This window comes from Lycium barbarum, chromosome 8 (genome assembly GCF_019175385.1).
Source record: "Lycium barbarum isolate Lr01 chromosome 8, ASM1917538v2, whole genome shotgun sequence".
In the NCBI taxonomy this organism is placed as follows: domain Eukaryota; kingdom Viridiplantae; phylum Streptophyta; class Magnoliopsida; order Solanales; family Solanaceae; genus Lycium; species Lycium barbarum.
In genome coordinates, this window is record NC_083344.1 from 66477101 (window position 1) to 66502147 (window position 25047).

At 41.5% G+C, this 25047-nt stretch overlaps 1 non-coding gene across 1 annotated transcript; it reads left to right on the forward strand.

Annotated features, from left to right (window-relative positions):
- Positions 1 to 7147: 7147 nt before the first annotated feature.
- Positions 7148 to 7253, forward strand: LOC132608448 (small nucleolar RNA R71). The gene has a single exon (XR_009570368.1). It is a non-coding gene; the product is annotated as a small nucleolar RNA R71 (small nucleolar RNA).
- Positions 7254 to 25047: the final 17794 nt, after the last annotated feature.

The window sequence follows — 25047 nt, forward strand, 5'->3', positions numbered from 1 at the left end:
GCGGAAGTGCCAACTTTCCAGTCTGTCCCGGTAGTGAATGAATTCCCAGATGTGTTTCCCGACGAGTTACCAGGCCTTCCTCCAGAAAGGGAGATCGACTTTGCTATTGATGTATTACCAGACACCGAGCCTATTTCTATTCCTCCTTATCGAATGGCTCCAGCAGAACTGAAAGAGCTAAAAGCACAGCTAAAGGATTTACTTGAGAAGGGGTTTATAAGGCCTAGTTCCTTGCCATGGGGATCACCAGTCTTGTTCGTAAGGAAGAAAGACGGATCGCTACGAATGTGCATCGACTACAGGCAGTTGAACAAAGTGACGGTGAAGAACAGATATCCCTTTCCTAGAATTGACGGCTTGTTCGATCTGTTGCAAGGTGCTAAATGGTTTACCAAGATAGTTCTGAGATCGGGTTATCATCAGGTGAGAATTAGGGAAGCAGATATTCCCAAGACTGCCTTCAGGACAAGATATGGTCACTACGAGTTTCGAGTATTGTCGTTCGGATTGACGAATGCCCCGGCAGTGTTCATGAATTTAATGAATAATATGTTCAGGCCGTTCTTGGACCTTTTTGTGATAGTGTTCATCGACGATATTTTGGTGTACTCTCGCACAGAATTAGAACATGCAGATCATCTAAGCATTGTTCTTGGCGTTCTTCGAGATCGAGAATTGTATGCAAAGTTTTCGAAGTGCGAGTTTTGGCTTAATTCTATTGCATTCCTGGGTCATGTTATTTCAGATGATGGTGTTCGAGTTGACACTCAGAAAATAGAAGCTATGAAGACTTGGCCATGGCCTACGACGCCTACAGAAGTTCGTAGTTTTCTGGGTTTGGCAGGTTATTATCGAAGATTCGTAGAGGGTTTCTCATCTATTTCAGCCCCATTGACAAAGTTAACCTAGAAGTCGGCTAAATTCTAGTGGAGTGATGCCTGTGAGCGTAGCTTCCAAGAGTTGAAAAACAGGCTGACCTCAGCGCCAGTGCTAACACTTCCAGAAGGATCAGATGGCTATGTAGTATATTGTGACGCCTCCGGTGTGGGATTAGGATGTGTGTTGATGTAGAATGGAAAAGTTATTGCTTATGCTTCGAGACAGTTGCGAAAACATGAACAGAATTACCCCACACATGATCTTGAGCTAGCTGCGGTCATTCATGCATTGAAAATATGGAGACACTACTTATATGGTGTGCACGTGGACATCTATACGGATCACAAAAGTCTTCAATATATTTTCAAACAGAAGGAGTTGACCCTGCGGCAAAGGAGATGGTTAGAATTACTGAAGGATTATGATGTGAACATTCTATATCATCCAGGGAAGGCGAATGTAGTAGCAGATACACTTAGCCGCCGATCGATGGGTAGTTTATGTGGAGTTCCTTCGGAAAAGCGAGAAATGGTTCGTGAAGTCCATCGGTTAGCAAGTCTCGGCGTACGACCCATTGATTCAGGAAATGCAGGTATTTGCGTCAATGACCCCACAGTTTCATCATTGAATCTAGAAGTGAAGGAACGGCAATATGAAGATCCTCAGTTAAGCCACTATCGAGATCTATCTCAGGAAAAGGAAGAGTCTCCATTCGAAGTTTCCATAGAAGGGGTTCTTAGATATCGAGGCCGGCTATGTGTACCGAATGTGGAAAACTTGCGCCAGCGGATTCTAGAGGAAGAACATTATTCCCAGTATTCTATTCATCCAGGTGCAACCAAGATGTACCACGATCTCAAATTGGTATATTGGTGGGATGGCATGAAGCGAGACATAGCAGAATTTGTAGCACAGTGTCCGAATTGCCAGCAAGTGAAGGCCGAGCATCAAAAGCCAGGAGGGTTATTGCAAGCAATGGAAATTCCTACGTGGAAATGGGAAGAGATTAACATGGATTTTGTGTAGGATTACCCCGTACGCGAGGGAAGTATGATTCTATATGGGTGATCGTTGATAGACTCACGAAAGCAGCTCATTTTCTCCCCGTTAGAACCACATATTCAGCGGAGGATTATGCTAAATTGTATCTCAAGGAGATTGTACGACTTCACGGTATTCCTTTGGCCATTATCACAGACAGAGGGGCACAGTTCACAACCAAGTTCTGGAAGTCCTTCGAAGAAGGTCTAGGTACCCAAGTTAAGCTCAGCACGGTGTTCCACCCGCAGACTGACGGACAAGCCGGGCGCACTATTCAGACCTTAGAGGATATGCTACGGGCATGTGTATTGGACTTTGGCGGTAATTGGGATGAGCATTTGCCTCTTATTGAATTTGCCTATAATAACAGCTATCATTCCAACATTCAAATGGCCCCGTATGAAGCCTTATATGGAAGAAAATGCAGATCTCCAATTGGATGGTTTGAAACCGGAGAAGTACAATTGACAGGCCCCGACTTGATCCAACAAGCAGTTTAAAAGGTTAAAGTGATTCGAGACCGACTGTTAACAGCTCAAAGTCACCAAAAGTCTTATGCAGATAATCGCCGACGAGATTTGGAATTTCAGGTGGGCGATTGGGTGTTCCTGAAGGTATCGCCGATGAAGGGAGTGATGAGATTTGGCAAGAAGGGAAAGCTAAGTCCCAGATATATCAGACCCTACCAAATCATTCGCAAGGTGAGTCGAGTAGCCTATAAATTGGACCTGCCTTCATAGCTCGAATTCGTGCATCCAGTATTCCATGTTTCGATGCTCCGCAAGTGTATTGGAGACCCAACAAGAATATTTCCGGTTGATGATGTGCAAGTAACAGAGAAGCTAACATACGAGGAAATTCCAATTGCCATTTTGGATAGAAAAGTACGAAGGCTTCGGAATAAAGAGGTTGCTTCAGTCAAAGTTCTATGGCGGAACAATAATCGGGAAGAAATGACTTGGGAAGCGGATGAGAAGATGAAATCCATGTACCCCCATTTGTTCCAATCCCCAGAAGAGATTCAAGATGAGACGTTGATGGTGTAAGGTATGTATGTTTTAATTTTATGTTTTTGGTCGTGTGTGGCCATAAAAGTGTTGATGTTGTGATATAGCCCTGTGAGGAGAAGATATTGTGGGTTGTTGTAATGGAAAGGTAGTATCCAAATCACAAAGGAAACTATGGCAAAAATTTTCTAGAATTCCCGAGTGTCGAACATTCAAGGACGAATGTTCCAAAAGGGGGGAAGAATGTTACACCTCGAAAATTTCTCCGTACTTGTATGATGAGTGGAATGATGAAAATTGAGTGAATGATGTTTTATTATGTCAGGAATGGATAATTAAGAATTTTTGGAAATAAGAAAGTCGCGGAAAATGTTTCAGCCCAGTGGTCGTATATGGCACTATACGGCCCGTAAAGTAATTTACGGACCGTATAGTGCAGTCGTCCTCCAGCTTGTCAAAAATCTCAACTTTCTGTAAATATTGAATATGGTTCAATACGACCCAGTTTACGGCCCATAAACTGGTTTATGGACCGTAAACCAGGTCGTAAACTACCATGTCCATCAACCAAAACTTTCTGTCTTTGAAATGGTTAAACACGACTTGGAGGACGGCCCGTAAACTGGTTTACGGACCGTAAACCTCAGTCGTAAATCGCCATAATCCCGAGCCAAACTTTCTGTTTTTGGAATGCTTAAAAACGACCACAGTGGACGGACCGTAAATCAAAATACGATCCGTATATGGTGGTTTACGACCACTGTTCATCCCGACAAGAATTCATTAAAGATCAGATTTGTGATTTTTAAAGGGGACCTAAGCCTTATTTCAACTCATTATTCATTCAACCAACTCAAGAGACTTCTAGAACCCTCCAAATATTTCCTCCACAAGAATTCAAGAGAATCAAAGGAGATATCAAGATTATCAAAACCAAATTCATAAAAGTAAGTGTAAGAACACATCAAAGGATCTTCTAAGTCAAGAAATTCCCAAGAAGGTGGAACTAGGGTTTTGGCGAATTGAAGTATTTCAACTTAAGGTTTGCTCAACCATCCTCCAAGGTAAGTTTCATGATTATTCCCTATTGTTTGAAGTATTGGAAAGCTTAGACACTTAAAATGTAGAAGAACATAGAAATGGGTCATTATTGAGTGAATAGTGGCATGAATGAATGATAGTGGAATTGAACTATGAATATTGAAGTGTTGTGAATACAAATACGTTATAAATGATATTTATATCATGAAACAAACATTAAATGCATGAAAACGCAAGGATGAGCTAGAAGTAGAAATAAGGGAAAATTGAAGGAAAATGGTGGATTTTGCCAAATGTACGTAAATGACGATTGTCGATCATGATATTGTGAATAATATTATGAATATTGGGAGTTGATATAGAACGCGAGAAAAGTAGTATGAGCGAAGGAAGCGCTGTCCGACTTCTCCTAGAATTAGCGACGCGTTCTTATAGTTAGCTCACTAATGTTGATACGAATTCTCTTATGAAGGTAACGACGTGATATCGACAGAGAACAAGTGAGCGATATCTTAGCTAAACGACCAAGGTATGTGAGGCTAGTCCTTCTTTCTAATGGCATGAATCTTTTAACTTGAATCCCTATTCCTTTCATGAGTTCTTGCATTCTAAGAAGTTAAAAGCTTATACTTATGAATGTCTATATGAGATGAGTTATACGATATGATGACACTAGAATGATGCTGATGTTATTCCTTGCCTACACTCACCTTATGTACTAGTCCTTTCAAGGTGGGGCGGAATGTCCATGACGGTTCCATAATGTAATCGGGGGATCACGACCTTACGTCACCCCGATAGAGTAAAGTTGATCATGAGTCAAATATACGCATTATGATAAGATAAGTATTTTATGATAAGCATATTACTATGAGCATTTACATTGAGCATGTCATGAGCATTTCACACCAGGCCTAGTTGGCTGGGCAGACACCGCTTCGACGGGCGGCGATACGGATACACCCCGAACTACGGGCGTGGGCAGACACCACTAGTGGGCGGCATGAGATGGTACCCCCGACGCGGGAGGCCTGGACACGGGCTAATATTATTCATTATCACACCGTTCCGACATGGACGGGCAGCTTGTATATGATGCATACATGTTATGATGATGAGTAAAACAGCATGCATTACTTCATATATGATTATCAGTCAGATTCAGTTGTCTGATATTGATGTTATCCTCATATTACTGATGTTTCCTTTCATTATGTACGCCTCTCATACTCGGTACAATATTCGTACTGACGTCCTTTCTTCGGACGCTGTGTTCATGGCCACAGGTAGACAGGGAGGAGAGCTTGGCCCAGGTCCTCAGTAGCTGTCAGTTGTTAGGTAGCACTCCATTGTTCGGAGGTGCTTATGGCTATTCTTTTTATGTACATTCATATATGCATATTTTGGGCATGCCGGAGTCTTGTTCCGTCCATGTATTCATTATGTTAGTAGAGGCTCGTAGATACGCAGTGTGGGTTTGATGGTCTCACAAGATGTTTTCATATGTATGTATATTATTTTGATGGCCGAGAGGCAAATGTATATAAAGTATTTATGTTTTGATTAAATATGATTTTCCTACAATTGGTATGAAAAATTGATAAAAGAGTATTAAATGAGCAAGATAAGCAGTAGAGTGAGCGGTGCTCGGTAACTAGCTCCGGGTACCCGTCGTGGCCCCTAGCTGGGTCGTGACAATAGTAGTCGGCCTTGGCATCCCCAAACCTGATTGTTTATATATAGCAAGGGGCATCAAATTAATACTCGCCCCATTATCACATAAAGCACGAGCAAAATCAAGGTGCCCAATAGAACAAGGAATGGTAAATGCCCCATGATCTCCCTTTTTCTGAACAGTTGTAGTTGAAATGATGGAACTCACAGTATGAGTCAAACTCACGGTTTCATGCTGCACCATTTTCTTCTTGGTCAACAGATCCTTCAAATACTTCGCAAAATCGGGCATCTCTTTGACAGCTTCCAAGAAGGGAAAATTCAGAGATAACTGCTTCAGCTGATCATAAAACTTCTCAAACTTAGCATCTTCCTTCTTCTTTACCAACCTCTAAGGAAAGAGAGCTTTAGATTTGAACAGTTGCGTCAAAGGGCGGAGAGCCCCTTTTACATCCTGCTTGCTTGTTTTATCAACTTCCTTCACCATCTCTGGAATATCAGCAACCTTCTTGTAAGTAGGAATCTCATCAGCAATAATGGGTGCTTCAGACTGCACCTCATCCTCTTCGTCTATCGGCTCAAGATCAATCACTTTCTCAGCAACCCCCTGCAGTGTTTTACCACTTCTAGTAGTGATGGCAAACACACGGTCTATAGCGCCTCCCCCATTCTTGGGATTTGGAATAGTGTCACTTGGAAGTCCTCCCTTTTTAGGAGGGTGCTGCTCTCTAGAAATATCCCTCATCTGCGACTCAAGCTTCTGAATAGCCGTTGTATGCGAACCTACTGTTTCTGTTAGCCCAGATAAAGTCCTTTCAGACTTAGATTGATTTGCCAGAATCTTCTCAAGCATTGCTTCAACCTTCGAACTACCTTGCTCTGTTGACTGCCCTTTCGGTGGTATATAAGGATTGGAACTCTTGTTCCCAAAATTGTTGTTATTCTTGTAGCTCCCTTGGTTAACACCACCATAATTATTGTTGTAGTTCCCAGAGTTGTTGTAGGAACCTTGACCTTGTTGAGGTCTCCATTGATTCTGACCCTGATAGCTACCTTGGTAATTCTATCTTTAGTAACCCCCTTGAGAGTTATTAACATAATTAGCATCTTCAACCTGCATAGGTGGCCCATCATGGAATGGACCATCTTGAGCATGGTACATCCCTTTTGGCAAAGCTGTATCATCCTCACAAACATTTACCTTCTTGATTTGGGATTCATCAAACTTTTTCGTTAGCAAGGAAATATTTGTTGCAATTTCTGCCAAAGTCTGCTGGGTGTCTTGATTCTCCTTCTCTATATTCTAGATCATAGCACTACCATATGGTACCACATCAACATTGTTTGAGTGCCAAGCCTGATTATGAGTTGTCAGCTTGTTAAGTATGGTGGTCACTTGTCGAAAGGTCTTGTTCATGAAACAACCATCAGCTGCATTATTAGCTACTGACTGTGTCACTGGATCCAACCCTTGGTAGAACTTCTCCATTAATATATGTTCCGGAAAACCATGATTCGGGCTCTTCTGCAAATACTCCTTGAATCTCTCCCAGGCTTCATATAGTTGTTCCCCCGGTCGCTGCTTAAATTCATATATCTTGTCACGAATCTCAGCCTTTTTGCTAGGGGGGTACCACATTATGAGAAAAGCAGCTACCATATCTGCCCATGAAGTAATCGAATTTCGGGGCAGCTTCCCGAACCATATTCTTGCCTCTCCAGCTAAGGAATATTTGAATAACCTCAACCGTATAGCATCTTGTGGAATGTTTTTGTGGATGTGATTAGCACACACATCCACAAAATTCTGCAAATGATGTTGAGGGTCATTCTCGGTAGAGTTCCGAAAGTATCCTTCAAGTTTCAACAGCTGGTATAGAGAGGAGTCAATTTTCACAGTAGCAGCTCCAACTCGAGCCTGAACAATAGCAGATGCATAGTCCTCCTCTGGAACAAGTTCAGCGAAAATATTCTCATCATCCGAATCATTCGCCTGATTGTTCAACCGATTCCCCTGGTTACCAGCTCGTTGATTTTGCTGATTTTGATTCATGTTCACCTGGTTTACACAGGGTAGCAAACAAGGTGTGATGGAATAAGAAAAAGACTTTAATCAAAGCAAACACTATTTAGTAATTTCAAAACTGTATTCCCTGGCAGCGGTGCCAAAATTTAATACGCTCAAATTACACCTATTAATGGTATAACGCGGACGTTGTCAAATATAGTAACCCAACAAGGTTGGGGTGGAATCCTACAAGGAATATGGTGTGAAAAGGTTACTAAACTGGTAGGATGCTAACTTCTAGGTCTAATGTCTTAATCCGATGATTTTGGTAAAAGTTGGTTTTTCTATAACTAATTGCTTGGGTGGAAATTTATGGTAAAAGAAACTAAGGTTGTGTCCCCGTTAGATAGGGTGTATGATCATGGGTATTGATCTTGATATACCTATAATGGATCATTATATGAATGCGCTTAATCTTTATGTGAATCTCTACTATTTCCCAATAAATAAAGATTATGTCTTTCTATGATTTTCCCAAATATAAGAAAGTAACCATGAAGAACGATTAATCATGCCAACTAAATTCTTCTTATTCCTAAGTGAATTTATTAAACAAAGTTTAAAGCTTTGAGTCCTTGTTAGTTATTCTTACCAACCCTAATTATTTTCCCAAATAAATCAAGGTTCATGGCTTTAATAAATGTTTGCAACCATTAATTATGAATGAAGAATAAAGAATAACTAAACCCTAATAATCTATTATGTGTATATCAATCACAAACCCAATCACAAAACACCCATCATTGAGTTCACAACCCTAGTAAGGGAATTTAGCTACCCATGACAAAGAACAAGAAATAAGAAATTGAAGAATTCATAATTTCTTACTTTGGAAGAAAAGATGAATTGATAATACTTGAATTGATGTTTGAATCTTCAAAAACTAGAGAGTATTTAATGCTCTAAGTCAAGAGAAAAAAATATAATAACTGATGTCTATTAAAAACCCTACAATGACTATTTATATGTTTGAAAACATAAAAGTTACAAATTTGCACTTTGGTCCCGTCGTTACGAAATACGGTCCGTAAAGTGAAATACAGACCATAAATCAGTATACGACCAGGTCGTCCTTCTACCTGTGATCAACATCAATCTTTTGAAATACGGACCGTAAAGTGGTTTACAGCCCGTAAACTTCCTGGTCGTCTTTCAACTTCCAAAACTCAGACTTTCTGCCAAATGCTCGAATGGTTAAATACGTGTTGGAATACGGACCGTAAACTGAAATACGGTCCGTAAACTGAGCTCGTAAATTACCATGTTCTCAGCCTACCTTTCTGTTCTGTTTATTCTTTAATACGACCTGGAATACGGCCCGTATTGTAGAATACGGACCGTAAACTGAGTTTACGACCTGGTTCAGCACTTTCAACTGTTGTCATGCCAAATCTATTCCGTCACCTAAAGAACACTAAAAACCACGTAAAATCACATAGACTTTCTTAAAAACAAGTAAAACTTATAGCAGAAAAGCATCGATTTGTGGCGTAAAATCACGCCACATCAAGGCTCACTTGGGTCCCTAAACCCTCTTGGAAGGACTTCCAAAAATTAGCTGTAAACTAAGTCCCTCTATCAGAGATAATAGATGTTGGGACACCATGGAGTCGCACTATCTCTTTAACATAAAGCTTTGCATAATCTTCCGCCACATATGTCATTCTTACTGGTAAGAAATGAGCTGATTTCGTGAGTCTATCTACAATCATCCATATGGAATCATACTTACGTTGAGAACGGGGTAAGCCTGTAACGAAATCCATGTTAATTACTTCCCACTTCCAAGTTGGAATTTCTATAGCTTGCAACAATCCGCTCAGCTTTTGGTGCTCGATTTTCACTTGTTGACATTTGGGACATTAAGCTACGAATTCCGCTATATCTTTCTTCATCTCATTCCACCAATATATAGACTTAAGATCATGGTACATTTTTGTTGCTCCAGGGTGGACAGAATAACGGGAGCAACGAGCTTCTCTCAATATTTGGTGGCGTAAACCTGCCACATCAGGAACACATAATCTGGCTTGGCATCGAAGAACTCCGTCTTCTAAAATCTCAAATGATAACTCCTCCTTCTGAGGTAGTGTATCTCTGTAATGCATTAGCGTGGAATCTTCGTATTGTCGCTATTTCCCTTCTGCTACTTGCGACGAGACTGCTGAATTCTGAATGGTAGTTCCCCTGTTACCGGAGTCCACTATTCGAATTCCTAGGCTAGCTAACTGCTGGAGCTCACGAGCCATTTCTATTTTCTCTGGTCGTACATCATGCAAACTTCCCATATATCTACGGCTAAGAGCATCAGCCACAACATTTGCCTTCCCAGGGTGATATAAGATATCAACATCGTAATCTTTTAGAAATTCCAACCATCGTCGTTGCCGCAAATTCAACTCTTTCTGCTTGAAGATATACTGAAGACTCTTATGATCTGTATAAATATCCACATGGACACCATATAAATAATGTCTCCATATCTTTAATGCATGAACCACTGCAGCCAATTCTAGATCATGGGTTGGGTAATTTTTCTCATGGTTTCGCAATTTCCTCGATGCATGTGCAATCACCTTACCATGTTGCATCAACACACAGCCTAGCCTAATGCCTGAAGCATCGCAATAAACAACATATCCTTCTAATCCCTCTGGAAGTGTCAGGACGGGGGCATAAGTCAATCTATCTTTTAACTCTTGGAAACTAAGTTCACAAGCATCTGTCCATTGAAACTTTGCTGATTTTTGGGTCAACATTGTGAGTGGTGCAGAAATAGAAGAAAAACCTTCAAAAAATCTCTTGTAATATCCTGCTAAGCCCAGAAAGCTACAAACCTCCATAGGAGTTGTGGGCCTTGGCCAAGTCTTCACGGCCTCAATCTTTTGACTATCTACCTGAATACCATCGGCTGCAACAATGTGCCCCAAAAATGTCACTGAATTCAACCAAAACTCACACTTAGAAAATTTTGCAAACAACTCTCGAGTTCGAAGAACTCTAAGGACAGCACGCAAATGATCCGCATGTTCTGCCTCGGATCTAGAATACACCAAGATATCGTCGATAAATACAATCACAAATAGATCAAAGAAGGGCCTGAACACGTTGTTCATCAAATCCATAAATACTTCCGGTGCATTAGTTAGCCCAAATGACATTACCCGAAACTCAATATGGTCATATCTTGTTCTGAAGGCTGTCTTAGGGACATCTTTCTCCCTAACTCTCACTTGATGATACCCGGACCTCAAATCTATCTTGGAAAACCATCTGGCACCTTGTTATTGATCAAATAAGTCATCAATCCTCGGAAAAGGATGTTTTTTCTTGATCGTCACCTTATTTAATTGCCGATAGTCAATGCACATTCTCAAGGAGCCATCTTTATTTCGGACAAACAATACGGGTGCTCCCTACGGGGATGAACTAGGCCTAATAAAGCCTTTCTCAAGCAAGTCTTTCAATTGCTCCTTCAACTCTTTCAATTCTGCGGGAGCCATTCTATAAGGAGGAATAGATATAGGCTTGGTGTCTGACAACAAATAAATAGCAAAATCAATCTCCCGCTCAGGAGGGAGGCCTGAAAGCTCTTCCGGGAACACATCTGGAAATTCATTCACCACGGGAACTGACTGAAGAGTTGGCGGTTCAGCTTCTACATCTTGAACCCGAACTAGATGATAAATGCATCCTTTCATGATCATTTTCCTTGCGTTTAGATAGGAAATAAACCTACCTTTTGGTGACGCAGTATTCCCTTTCCATTCCAAAACTGGTTCTCCCGGAAATTGGAAACGAACCATTTTCATTCTATAATCAACATTGGCATAGCAAGAAACCAACCAATCCATGCCCATAAAAACATCAAAGTCTACCATTTTTAGTTCATGCAAGTCAATCATAGTACAACGGTCACAAACCACAACTATACAGTTTCTATATACTCGGTTAGATATTACCGATTCACCAACGGGTGTAGACACCTCAAAAGGTTTGATCGACTCCGGTTCGACTCTAAATCGACCTGCAATATACGGAGTAACATATGACAATGTGGAGACCGGATCAATCAAAGCATATAAATTATGAGAAAATACCGATAATATACCTGTGACCACATCAGGAGAAGACTCAAGATCTTGGCGTCCAGCCAAAGCATAAATATGGTGCTGAGGACCGCTAGAATGGGGGACTCTCCTTCTGCCTCTACCATGGTTGGCTGGCGCATGTGAACCTGGCCCCATAGGGCATACAGATGCTGAAGATCCGGCTACCGACCCTGAAGGCTGGGTCCTACCTCTACCATGAACTGAGGGGCAATCACGCATAATATGGCCTGGTCGACCACATGAATAGCAAACCTCTAAACCCAATAGGCATGGACCCCAATGTAACTTCCCACACTTGGATCATCGTGGCACGTGTGGCCTTGCCTGACCCAAATCACCTCTAAACTAAGACCCCAGAAAGCTCTGACTCGGCTCGGAACTAGTGGATCTATCAAATCTCTAGCCTGAAAACTGTGGAGGCGCACTAGTCATAGAATGGCCTGGATGCCTAGAAAACCGTTGTTTGTGCCCGCCTGTAAACTCACTCATCGGACCCGAAGATCTAGCCCTCTTGTTATGTCCCCTATCATGCTCACGCTCACTTCTTTGTTGTTGTAGGCTTTCTTCTAAATCTTGAGCATGGGCTTGAATGCGTGAAATATCCATATTGTCCTGAAGGGACACATTCAAGCACCTATCCATCAAATGTGGCCCTAGGCCTTTCACAAATCAGTGCACTCGGTCACCCACATCCGCTACCATGGCCGAAGCATACCTAGCCAAAGAATTGAAGCGGAGGCTATACTCTATATCACTCACGCTACCTTGCTTCAAATTCAAGAATTTATCGGCTCTAGCTCGCCGAACTTCTGGAGGCATATAATGTTGGAGGAAAGCATCAACAAATTCTTTCCATACCGGTGGAGGTGCATTGGCTCCCCGCGAAGCCATCCAGACCGTGTACCAATGGATCGAGACATCCCTCAATCTATATGACACTAACTCCACCGATTCGGTGTCCGAAGCATGTATCAAACGAAGCGTCCTCAACATTCCATCAATAAATTTCTGAGGGTCCTCATCCGGCTTTGATCCAAAGAATTCCGGAGGGTTCAAGCTAATGAAGTCACGGGCCCTTGCACTAACAGCCCTATCACCTTGCCCTGTACTTTGTCGTTGAGTCTGGGCAGCAGCCAATTGAGTAAGAAAATGAATAGCCTATTTTGCATCTTGGCCCGAAGCATCTGGGGGAGGAGCCGAAGGTGCTAGAGCTGGAGCTGAGGCTCCCTCACGCTCCTCAGAAATAGGCACTGCCTAGGAGGACTGAGATTGAGCCGCATTCTGGGACTCACTCTCCTCTACAACTACTGGCGGTGCCCTTTCAGCCCACTTTTCTGCCACTGTCTTGCCCTTTTGGGCTGCTGCAGCCTTTCTCTTTACAGGCATCTCTGAAATACACAATACACAGTTAAGGAGAAGGAAGTTCTTATATCATAGCTCTATCGCACGATGATATGAAGAAAGAAGGTCAATCATTCCTAAAATGCTCGCAGCCTCTTGTTTATATGTGTGGCGCGCAACACACCCATAACCAAGACTCTACTGGACACGGCTCGTAGACACACCCTAGGACAGAACTACTCTGATACCACTTTTGTCACGACCCAACTGGAGGGCAGCGACGGGCAGCCGGTGCTAGCCCACCCGGGCACCCCTTAACGTACCTTTACATTTACATCTAGGTGAGCCACATACTAAATCATACATTTCTATTCATCAATCATACTATTCCCATTGGACAACAGTACCTTTATATCATCATTGACATCTATGCCCATATCAATGTACATAAGCCGATGAGGCTAACAATATGAAATCCAAAATATAGGCCGACAAGGCCAAACACATCTAACCATATACATATGTCTACAAGCCTCTAAGGAGAGTATGTCATATCATATAGGCGGCACAGGACCCCGCTATGCCCATAATTATGTACACGAAAGAATCAAGACAAAAAACTATAGCTCCGAATGAAATGGAGCTCCACTATGTAGTCCCTGAGAAATGTGGCTATGGATCAAGTCTGTCTCACTGGGCACCTGCGGGCATGACGCAGCGTCCACAAACAAAAGGACGTCAGTACGAAGAATGTACTGAGTATGTAAAGCATGATCAATATCAACATAGAAGCATAATACACAACATAAGAAATGGCATAAGATGGGAGATAATCGTATCATCGTCATAAGCACTTACTTGCTTCTCATGGGGACTTCCATTTCTAATGCGTATTTGTGTACATACATCCATATCCGTACTAATATCCGTACTCATTTACATTGCGTCAATAATTGTATTCATATACATAGTCTTATTCATATTCATATCATATTCGTATTCATACTCATATCTATATCATATACATAACCATATCATATACATAGCATTTACATAGCATGCCCGACCATGAAGGTTCAGTGTTTCACGTACCCGACCATGGCTAGGCTCGGCTATCATACATACTTGGCCAACCAAGGCTCAAGGTTACACATACCTGGCCCTACCAAGGCTTCAGGGTTATCCGTACCCGACTGCAGAGGTGCGCGCGCGTTACATAAATATATATACATATTCTACCAGGCCTTATAAGCTCGGGGTTCCATAATAGTCATACATAGACACATATACATAATAGCTCGTAAGCATCTTTAGCATCATTACCATTTTCATCGTCGTCATTATCGTTATCACTATCATCGTCGTTTATTACATCTATCCTTATAGGATTACTCGTCATATGAGGAACTTAGTACAATCGTATCGTATCGAGAATCATGAGCTTAATAGCTCTGAATATAGAATCATTTGTAGGACATTATAGAATTATACAAGATTTAGATGATTGGCCAAAGAACCATGCCTTATGAAAGAAGGGTTAGCCTTACATACCTTTCCGTTCAACTATTCTACACTTGCACGTTCTCCTCTAATGCTCGCGTTTCTGCCTTCATTAAAGTTATGCTATCATTAGAAAACCGATAGCTAGCATACACGACTAAGGCTAGAGAAAATTGAACAACATCTCCTTTATTTATACGACATTCCTCCATATCGTAAATCAACTCCCAAACGTCAATAATACGTTCACAATATCATAACATTAGTCTTTATTCATCCACATTATCCATATCTCTCAATTCACTTCCAATTATCCATATCCATGGTCATAACATACGACTATGTTCATTCATATACATTGCCTATCCCATGTTCTTAACATCATTTATAACATATTCATATCACAACACATCACGAATCATGACTCAATTCAAGCTATTACTCAAAATGGCACTACTCCACAATCATGACCCATTTTTCTATATCCTTCTACAATCCAAGTGTTTCAAATTTCAAATACCTTAAACAACATGTAAATACCATAAATCTTACCTTAGATGTTGTAGGAACAAGTTTTGGGTGGAAATACTTCACTTGAGCCAAAACCCTAGTTCATCTCCAATGAGATTTCTTGACTTGGATGATCTTTTAATGGGTTTCTTACACTTGATTCACTTAGTTTATGTTGTTGATCACTAATATCTCTTGAATTCTTGTGGAATAAATGTAGAGAGATTTTTTAGAGAGAATAGGTGTGATATGGAAATGAAATGAAATAAGACTTGATCCCTCATTAACTACACCAAATATTTTCCCGACCAGTTCTACGGACCAACATACGGTCCGTATAAATTATACTGATCGTATGTCTGGCCGTAGATTTGGTCCAGAGAATGGTGAATTTCTGGGCTGATTGTACGGTCCAACATACGGTCCGTATGTTTTATACGGCCAGTATGTTTGGCCGTATAATCCCCAGTGCTTCAAAGTTCATTTTCGTCGACTCGTTTGATCTCCAATCCTTATGGAACCTTCTTAGCACTTGTTTACCACCTCATTAACAATCTAAGGGACGTTATAAATCTTCTCCAAATCATTATTAAATCCTCGTTAACTTGTTACTCATAATTTCATTCTGATACCTATCGTATGCCTTGCCTTCTCTTGGAAACTTTCTCCCTCTATCTCGAACATCTTTGAAATCTTAACTAGGGTCATTTAATGTCATTTCTTAATTATCGAAATACCGTATACTCCGTGCTCTTCGTTAGTCTATCCACTATGCATCAACAAAAAATTTTCCGAGGTGTAACACTCCCTATCACTTGATCTTAGACAGTCACGCCAAGATGGTCACCTTAGCCCTGCCGGGCATTCCTAGGCTTTAGTGGAGGGGTACTTCTAGTCCCACTCCTAATAAGATCATTTTCTTTCTCTGGGTGAAGAATTTAGTAAGTAAGGGGTGTCTAGCTTATTTAGCTCATGTTTGTGGTACGACTGTTGTATCTCCACCCCTTGAGTCTATCCCTATTGTGAGCGAGTTCACGGAGGTATTTTCGTCAGATCTGCCGGGTATGCCACCCGATAGCAACATTAATTTCTGTATCGACGTGGATCCGGGCACTCGTCCTATTTTCGTTCCACCGTATCAGATGGTACCTGCTGAGTTGAGGGAGCTTAAGGAGTAGCTACAGGATTTGTTGAGCAACGGGTTCATTAGACAAAGTGTCTCCCCTTGGGGTGCTCCTGTGTTATTTGTGAAGAAGAAAGATGGGACCTTGAGGATGTGTATTGATTACCGCCGGTTGACCAAAGTCACTATTAAAAACAATTTCCCTATGCCTCGTATTGATGATCTGTTTGACCAGCTTCAGGGTGCTTCGATGTTTCAAAGATTGATTTGTGTTTCGGCTATCACCAGTTGAAGATCAGGGCGGAGGATATTCCGAAGAAAGGATTTTGGATGAAATATGACCACTATGAGTTTCTAGTGATGGCTTTTGGGCTTACCAACATCCCGACTGCATTTATGACATTGATGAATGACATCTTTAGACCATTTCTTGATTCCTTTATGATTGTGTTCATTGATGACATCTATGTGTATTCCAAGAGTAGAGAGAAGCATAAGAGCCATCTTCGTTCTATTCTTAGATTGTTAAAGAAACATAGCCTGTTTGCTAAGTTTTCTAAGTGTGAGTTCTGGTTGGAGTCTGTGCATTCTTGGGCCATGTTGTATCTAAGGATGGGATTATGGTTGATCCACAGAAGAATGAGGCTGTGAGGGGTTGGGCGAGGCCCACTACTGTTAAAGAGATTCGTAGTTTTGTGGGTTTGGCCAGTTATTACCGTCGCTTTGTGAAAGGTTTCGCTGCTATTGCTTCATCCTTGATCAGATTGATTCAGAAGGATGTTCCCTTCCAGTGGACGGATGATTGTGAGGAGAGATTTTAAAAGCTTAAGCTTCTTTTGACTACAGCCCCGACCTTAGCATTACCTCTGTAAGGTAAGTATGTCGCTATCTATTGTGATGTCTCCCGTATGGGTTTGGGTGTTGTGTTAATGTAAGAGGGTAGAGTGATAGCTTATGCTTCCCGTTAGTTGAAGGTTCATGAGAAGAATTACCCTACACATGATTTGGAGTTGTTGGCCATGGTCTTCACTTTGAAGCTTTGGAGGCATTATTTGTACGATGTCCATTGTGAGGTTTTCACCAATCACCGTAGCCTTTAACATATGTTTACCCAGAGAGATCTTAATTCCAGGCAGCACCGATGGATGGAGCTACTGAAGGACTATGACATCTCTATTTTGTATCATCCCGGAAAAGCCAATGTGGTGGCTAATGCCTTGAGTCGCAAAGAAGTAAGTATGGGGAGTTTAGCTCGATTGATTATTTCTGAGCGTCCATTAGCCATGGAGGTTCAAACTCTGGCCAACAGTTTCATTCATCTTGATATTTTAGCCCCGGGTAGGATTTTGGGTTATATAGAGTTGAGGTCGTCTTTATTGGATCGGATAATAACTCATCAGCTTAAAGATACTCAGTTGAGTATAATTCGAGATAGAGTTTTAAGAGGTGAGGCAAAGGAGTCCGTCATTGATTTCAAGGGAATTCTGAGGATTAGAAGACGCGTGTGCATTCCTCGTATTGGTGATTTGGTTCAGTTGATCTTGTCTGAGGTTCATAGCCCTCGCTATTCCATTCATCCGAGGGTGACTAAGATGTATCGTGATTTGAGACAGCACTATTGGTGGCGTCGGATGCAGAGAGAGATATATTTGATGTTGTGGCTAGGTGTGGGAATTATCAGCTTGTAAAGTATCAGCACCAACGACCCGGTGGGGTGCTTCGGAGGATGCCCATTCCCGAGTGAAAGCTAGAGAGTATTACCATGGATTTTGTCACGGGTCTTCCGAAGACCCTTGGTAAGTTTGATTCTATTTGGGTGATAGTGGATCGGTTGACTAAGTCCTCTCACTTCGTTCCAGTTCAGATTTATTATTCCACGAAGAAGTTAGCAAAGATGTACATTTGGGATATTGTGAGATTGCATGGGGTTCCTATTTCTGTCGTATCGGATTGGGATACTATTTTCACTTCTCGATTCTAGAGGGCATTACATGAGGAGTTGGGTACCCAATTGGATCTCAGTACAGCATTTCATCCCCAGACCGATGGCCAATCCGAGCGCACCATTCAGGTGCTCGAGGACATGTTGAGAGTGTGTGTTCTTGACTTTGGTGGTCATTGGGATCAGTACTTGCCCTTGGTAGAGTTTGCATACAATAACAGTTAGCATTCGAATATTGGTATGGCGCCTTTTGCAGCCTTGTATGGTAAGAGATGTAGATCTCCGATCGGTTGGTTTGATGAGTTCGAGGCTCGGCTTTGGAGTATGTATTTGTTGAGAGAGTCCCTTGATAGAGTGAGAGTTATTCAGGCTAAGCTTTGGGCAGCTCAGAGTTGGCAAAAGATGTATACAGACCGGAAGGTCCGAAATTTGAAGATTGCTATTAGTGACCAGGTTCTATTGAAGGTTTCACCCATGAAAGGTGTTATGAGGTTTGGTAAGAGGGGAAAGTTGAGCCCCAGGTATATTTGTCTGTTTGAGATTGTGGACTGTATTGGTGATGTAGCTTATGAGTTGGCATCGCCGCCAGGCTTGGCGAGAGTTCATTCGATTTTTCACGTTTCGATGCTGAAGAAGTACCATGCCGATGGTACCTACATTGTCTGTTGGGATTCTGTATTGCTTGATAAGAATTTGACATATGAGGAGGAGCCTATCGCGATCTTGGATAGGCAGGTTCGAAAGTTGAGGTCGAAAGAGATTGCTTCAGTGAAGGTGCAATGGAAACACCGTACCATTGAGGAGACCACTTAGGAGACTGAGTCCGACATGCGTGCCCGATATCCTCAGTTGTTTACTACTTCAGGTATTTCCCTTATTTCTTTCTTTTCATCGCTCGAAGACGAGCGACGGTTCAATTGGTATCTGATGTAACGACTCATATGGTCGTTATAGTCTGTTTGGCATTTTCGCTGTTCTCGAGCATTGATTATCTCATTTTTTATTCGAGGGGATCATTGGCACGCTTCCCGAGGTGTATAGACCGGATTCAAGCAATTTTTGTGAATATAGACTTAAAGTGAAAAATGGTTGACCCAAAGTAGACTTCTGGGTAAACGAACCTTTTTTCAAAATTTTGTTGATTCCGAGAGGTCCGGATGGTCGTTTAGAACTTCTTTGTGTATTCGGTTCAATTCCCAATGCATTTCGGGACTTTGGTTGGGAAATTAGGATTAAGGCATCGGGGGTTGACTCGGTCAACCAGACCTCCGATTGAAATTCCGAGGCCACGGGCGCTTTCGTAGCGCTTTTTTTATGTGTGTCTATGTGTATGGTATGTGAGCAGATGGCCTCAGGAAGTAGTCGGAAAATCGGATCAAATGGTGTTTGGTGCCCGCTTGGGCGGCACCACGGTGCTGTTGGAGCGGTAGCCCTGCCGCTTGAGCGGTCCAAGGCCTTTTTCCTTGACCGCTGTAACGGTCGAGTGACTGCTGAAGCGGCACCACTGGGGCGGTCCCAGTGCCGCTAAAGCAGGTGACGGGCAGCTTGTAAAATTAATGAAGTGTTAAAAGCCTTTAGACCCTAATTATTTCCCATTTCGAAACTAGTGCTTTGGGGAATAGTTCTTGGGGATATTTTGGAGATATTCTTGGAAGTAAATATTGCTTATTCCTTTATTCTTCCTTTAATCATTATCATCTTAGACCACCCCCCCCCCCCCCCCCTCTCCCTTTAATAACCCCTTAGTGATGGAAGTTGAAAGAGGGGTTTGATGAACTTTTCCCTAGGCTCATTAATGAGGAAATTGATGATGTTTAGGTTAGATTTTGATGAATCTAAGCTTGTTAATCATATATCTTTCCTTTATAGTGTTGAATTTCCTAATCAAAGAATTAGGGTTTATACCCAATTTGGGGGTTTTGCTTGAAATCATAAATTAGGCTACTCTAATTGCCCATCTGCCTCTTATGTCTGACTTCGTAGGATTTCTAATACACTTCGCAGGAAGGTCACCCATCCTAGTATTTCTCTCAGCCCAGCACGCTTAACGTTGAAACTCTGATAAAATTCGGTGTCCTAGTGCTGATATAATTGTACCCACCTTACTGCATGACCTTCATCACCTAATCTCGAGCAAGTTGACATCCTAACAGATTCCAAAACATTCTCGTAACGCATCTCCCTCCGAATTAGAAAGGGTCTCTTATTCTTCCGACTACACAATTACTACCTTGGCCTTTTTCAATCCTCAATATCCAACTTTCACCTGTATGTATGACTACTTTCCATCCTAGATTTCAATATTCCCATGGTGACGAAAACACCTTTGGTCGCCGCTACTTATAAATACTTGGTTGTCAGCCCCTTTGATTTCTGCTCGCCGCTACTAGGTAATAATCTATAGCAAATGCACATACATAGGAAATTTCAATAAAGTCTCTTATACCTGTACGATCAGTCTCTAGTCTGATCTGGTGATCTATAAGTTGAAGTGTGCTCCTCGTCATCGTCTACCCACCATCTGCTCGTCTGGCCTTCATCATCTCTCTTATCTGAGTCCGAGGAATGTAGATAACCGGGCAACTCCTGGTTTACCGACAGCCAGGATAGGGGGCTGGAGTAATCCGTAACACTTACCGGGGTAGCTGGTCTAACGTAGTGCTCTGCCATAGGAGCAACTAGTACGGCCTCGGGGACCTCCTCCTCTGGTGTCCCAGACGAATACTCAGATGGATCTGTGTCATAACTGTCCCTTGGGGGGTCCTCCTCCCTGGGTGTCAATAACTCTGGAGGAATCGTCGCTGGGTCCTCCGAGGGATCAGTCTCAATGGAATAACTGAGGCTCCTCCTACTCGATCCTGGAGCCTGTGGTCCTGAATCTACTCTAAGGGCCTTCTTATAACCCCCACTATCTGAAGCTGATCTCTTCATCTCTCGCCAATCTGCACCTACCTACAGGAAAAGAGGTTAGAAGCGATCTTTCCTAGACTCTGGCTCTATCTCACGATCTAAGACAGAAGGAAAGATGACATCCTAAATGTCTTGTAGCTTCCTATTTATAGATGTGGTGCATAACACACCGATAAATAAGACTATACTAGACACGGTCTGTAGACACTCCGAGGATGAACTGCTCTGATACCACTTTTGTCACGACCCAACCCGATGAGCCATGACTAGTGCCCGAGCTGGACACTCGTATACGAACCTGTTAGATATAGTCAGACTGAAACTAAGGACAGTATGAAAACTTGTAAAAGCAAACGATAGACTCACAATGCCATATATCATAATGAACCTGTCTCCTGAGGAGTCACAGATAACCAAAACATAACACAATATTCAAGCCGACAAAGCTGCCACTATATACGGAAATACCCAAAACGAACCATATCGACATAGTTGACCAAAACCCACATACAACCCACATATGTCTACAGACCTCTAAGAGTATCATAGTGAAATATGACGGGACAGGGCCCCGCCGTACCCCTGGATATGCATAAGTCTATATCAAAGCATCTGTACCAAAATGACTTAGGCTCCGGAACAATGGAGCTCTCCAAACAGCTGAGCAGAAGTCCTAGGTTGGAGGATCAACAAACTGAGTGTCTATGCCTGCGGGCATGAAACGCAGCCCCCGAAGAAAGGGGGTCAGTACAAGAAATGTACTGAGTATATAAAGCACGAAATACCATAAAGAAGATCAAGACTGAATAAAAGATAACAGAAGGCAAGTATGATAATCAAAGATACCAATGCACCTGTGCCTTACGAGATGAGAATCATGCATATCTATATCATATACCATACCCGGCCCATATGGGACTCGGTGAATGAAGTCATATACATATATACCGTACCCGGCCCTCTAGTGAAGGTCTCGGTGAAATAATCATATATATACCGTACCCGGCCCTCTAGTGAAGGTCTCGGTGAAATAATCATATATATACCGTACCCGACCCTCTAGTGAGGAACTCGGTGAACAATGCAATGAAACTGTGCACGAATACATACCCGGCCTGGGACTCGGTGAATGATATATTAACGACATGCACGAGCAGAATATCATGAGAAACCATATGCAAACTAAATCATCATCTGAGACTCAATAGAATAATTAGAATGAACTAACACTTGAGAATCAAGACAACAGTCACGGCAAGTACCACAGAGAACTAGAATTCATTGGAGTCATAATGCAAGTGAGACTCATAAAATTATTTCTAAAGTCCTTGAATAACCTGGGAGCACCCTCGAATGTCACTATGGATTATATCAAAATAGGACTTCAGGAATCGTAGACACGTATCAGGACATAATGAAATAGCTTCTGGAAGTCAAGAACATTAGCCATTCTAGTATCTATAAGAATAGGAGCTTCTTTGGAATTTATACGTTCGTCGTCTGTTTGTCTCATATAGACCATGCCAAAAAAAAAAGGCATCACATACCTGACAATCTACCTAATCACCCAACGTCTACTCCTCGAGTCCGTATGTTTACAATCATGACGATAATATCACGATTAGACCATTTACACCACTTACTATCTAATTGTATACGAACGGAAGTTAATGAAATTCGGGCAGCATTTCCTCTATAAACTGGACAATCCCGAAAATCCAATTCAATTGAATCATCAACAACATCAACAGAAATACCAACCATTAATATACATCATAACTCAGCTAATCCCATCCATTTAATTCAACTAAAACAGCCCCCGATCCATAAATCTCAACAAAACAACAAACGAGTTTATAACGCTATTTTCTCCGTTCTAATCCGTTAAAACTCTAAATAAACTTATTAACAATGAAAAAGGGACCTTAATCTTACCTTAAGTATGCAGCAACCACGTCAATACTCTGCATTTTAGCTGATTTTAGCTCAAACAGAAGGCAACGCGACATACAACGCTTTTCTCTTCACGAGCTTCGGGATTCGGGGCTCGGATTTTGATCAAAATGGCTTTCTTAGCCTAGAAGTTCTCTCCCTCTCTCTATAATGTTTTGGAAGTTCCTAGATGCAAATGACCAGCCTTCAAATGAGTTTTCCATATATATTAATGTTAATGGGCCGAAATGCAAATGTTTGGGTCGGGTCTCAACTTGCTGCCCCGCCAGCCCAACTTGCATCGTCCATTACTCCTTATCCCGATATCATTTTGACGAGTGGTTTATTGAATCGGAAACTAGACTCGATGAACATAATTTTAGGATTTTGAAACACCTTAAAACTCCTCATATACTAGGAGATATGCCTCCAACAATATGGGCTAAAAATCTGGTTCGAGATTTTACTGAAGTTGTTCCGATTCCTTTCGTTTAACTTCTAATCCTCTTCCAACCCTCATGTAACCACTTATACATATATATACATACTCATATACATCCATAACAATCCATACACGTGTCTCGAAGGGCCCGTAGAATCACAATAACCTTAAACATAGCTAGAGAACTCACAAAGCTTCGACGAAACTCCAATCGCAAAGGTATATTCATATCTTTTGTCCACCTTCTATATTATTACTAATAATCTCAAATACTTTAAAATGGCACTCACATTACCTCGTATACGTACTCATGACACTATTTCAAATCCTTTAGGTTGCCATGTCACCTTGGGATACTTATGGCAACCATATATATATAATGATATTCTTACTAACTCGATTAACTTCCCTTGAACTTTCTTAACTCGTTCATTTTTGTCTTAAGTCAAGTAGCACGGACTCTTACAGGGTGTAACAACATAAATACTTATAACCTCAAAATAATCTTGTCCTCAGAGCTTATGTTGGTTAACTTACGAATAATCCAACGTACAGAAGTACGGGATGTAACAGTAAAAATACATCCGGCCAAAAGGGCCAACAAAACAATTGAATGGCAAAGAATTATTCGACCAAACGGGTCATACAAAGAATGAACGATAAAAACATACCTTACCACAAGGGATACATAAAGAGCGAATGACAGACATATCGGGCCTAAGGGGTCGAATGAAATGAGCATAAAGACATATTCGACCAAAAGGGTCATGACAAAAACAAATGGGCATATCCGACCACGAGAGTCACAACCCATACTATGGACGAAAGAAAGATCATCCAGCCGCGAGGGCAATATCTGTCGTTTTTTAATTCCTTTCAATTCTGCCATTCATGATTTCTAATCTAGATTTTGCTTGCGCTTAGACCCTCATTTACTCCTATTTCGAAAATAGAGCTTGTGGGGACTATTCTTAGAGATATTTTGGGGAATACTCTTGGAGGTAAATCTTGCTAATCCCTCTTCTATTTCATTATCCTAATCATCACAGATTCCCCCTTTCCTTTAATAATCCCTTAGCAATGGAAGTTGGAATAGGGTTTTGATGAACGTTTTCTCTAGGCTTATTAATGATGAAATTGAGGGGGTTTGTGCTGGTTTTTAATGAATGTAAGCTTATTAATCGTATATCTTCCATTTCTAGTGTTGAATTTTGGAATCAAAGAGTTAAGGTTTATACCCAAATTGGGGGTTTTGCTTCAAATTCAAAATTGGGTAAATCTATGAGTTAATTTAGCAATTAGTGGTTGGGTTATGATCACCTAGTGCTTAATTTGATATTTTACTTCCGAATTTCCCGTTTTGCCTTTTTGGGCCTGTTTCCCCAATTTCTAGGGTTAGAATTGACCTAAATTGAATAGTAGTAATAATAGAATTATTCTTCATGATTTCTAATCTAGATTTTGCTTATTCTTAGACTACTTTGATTCTGAGGTTCAGCGGAAAGGAAAGGCAAATGAATGAGTT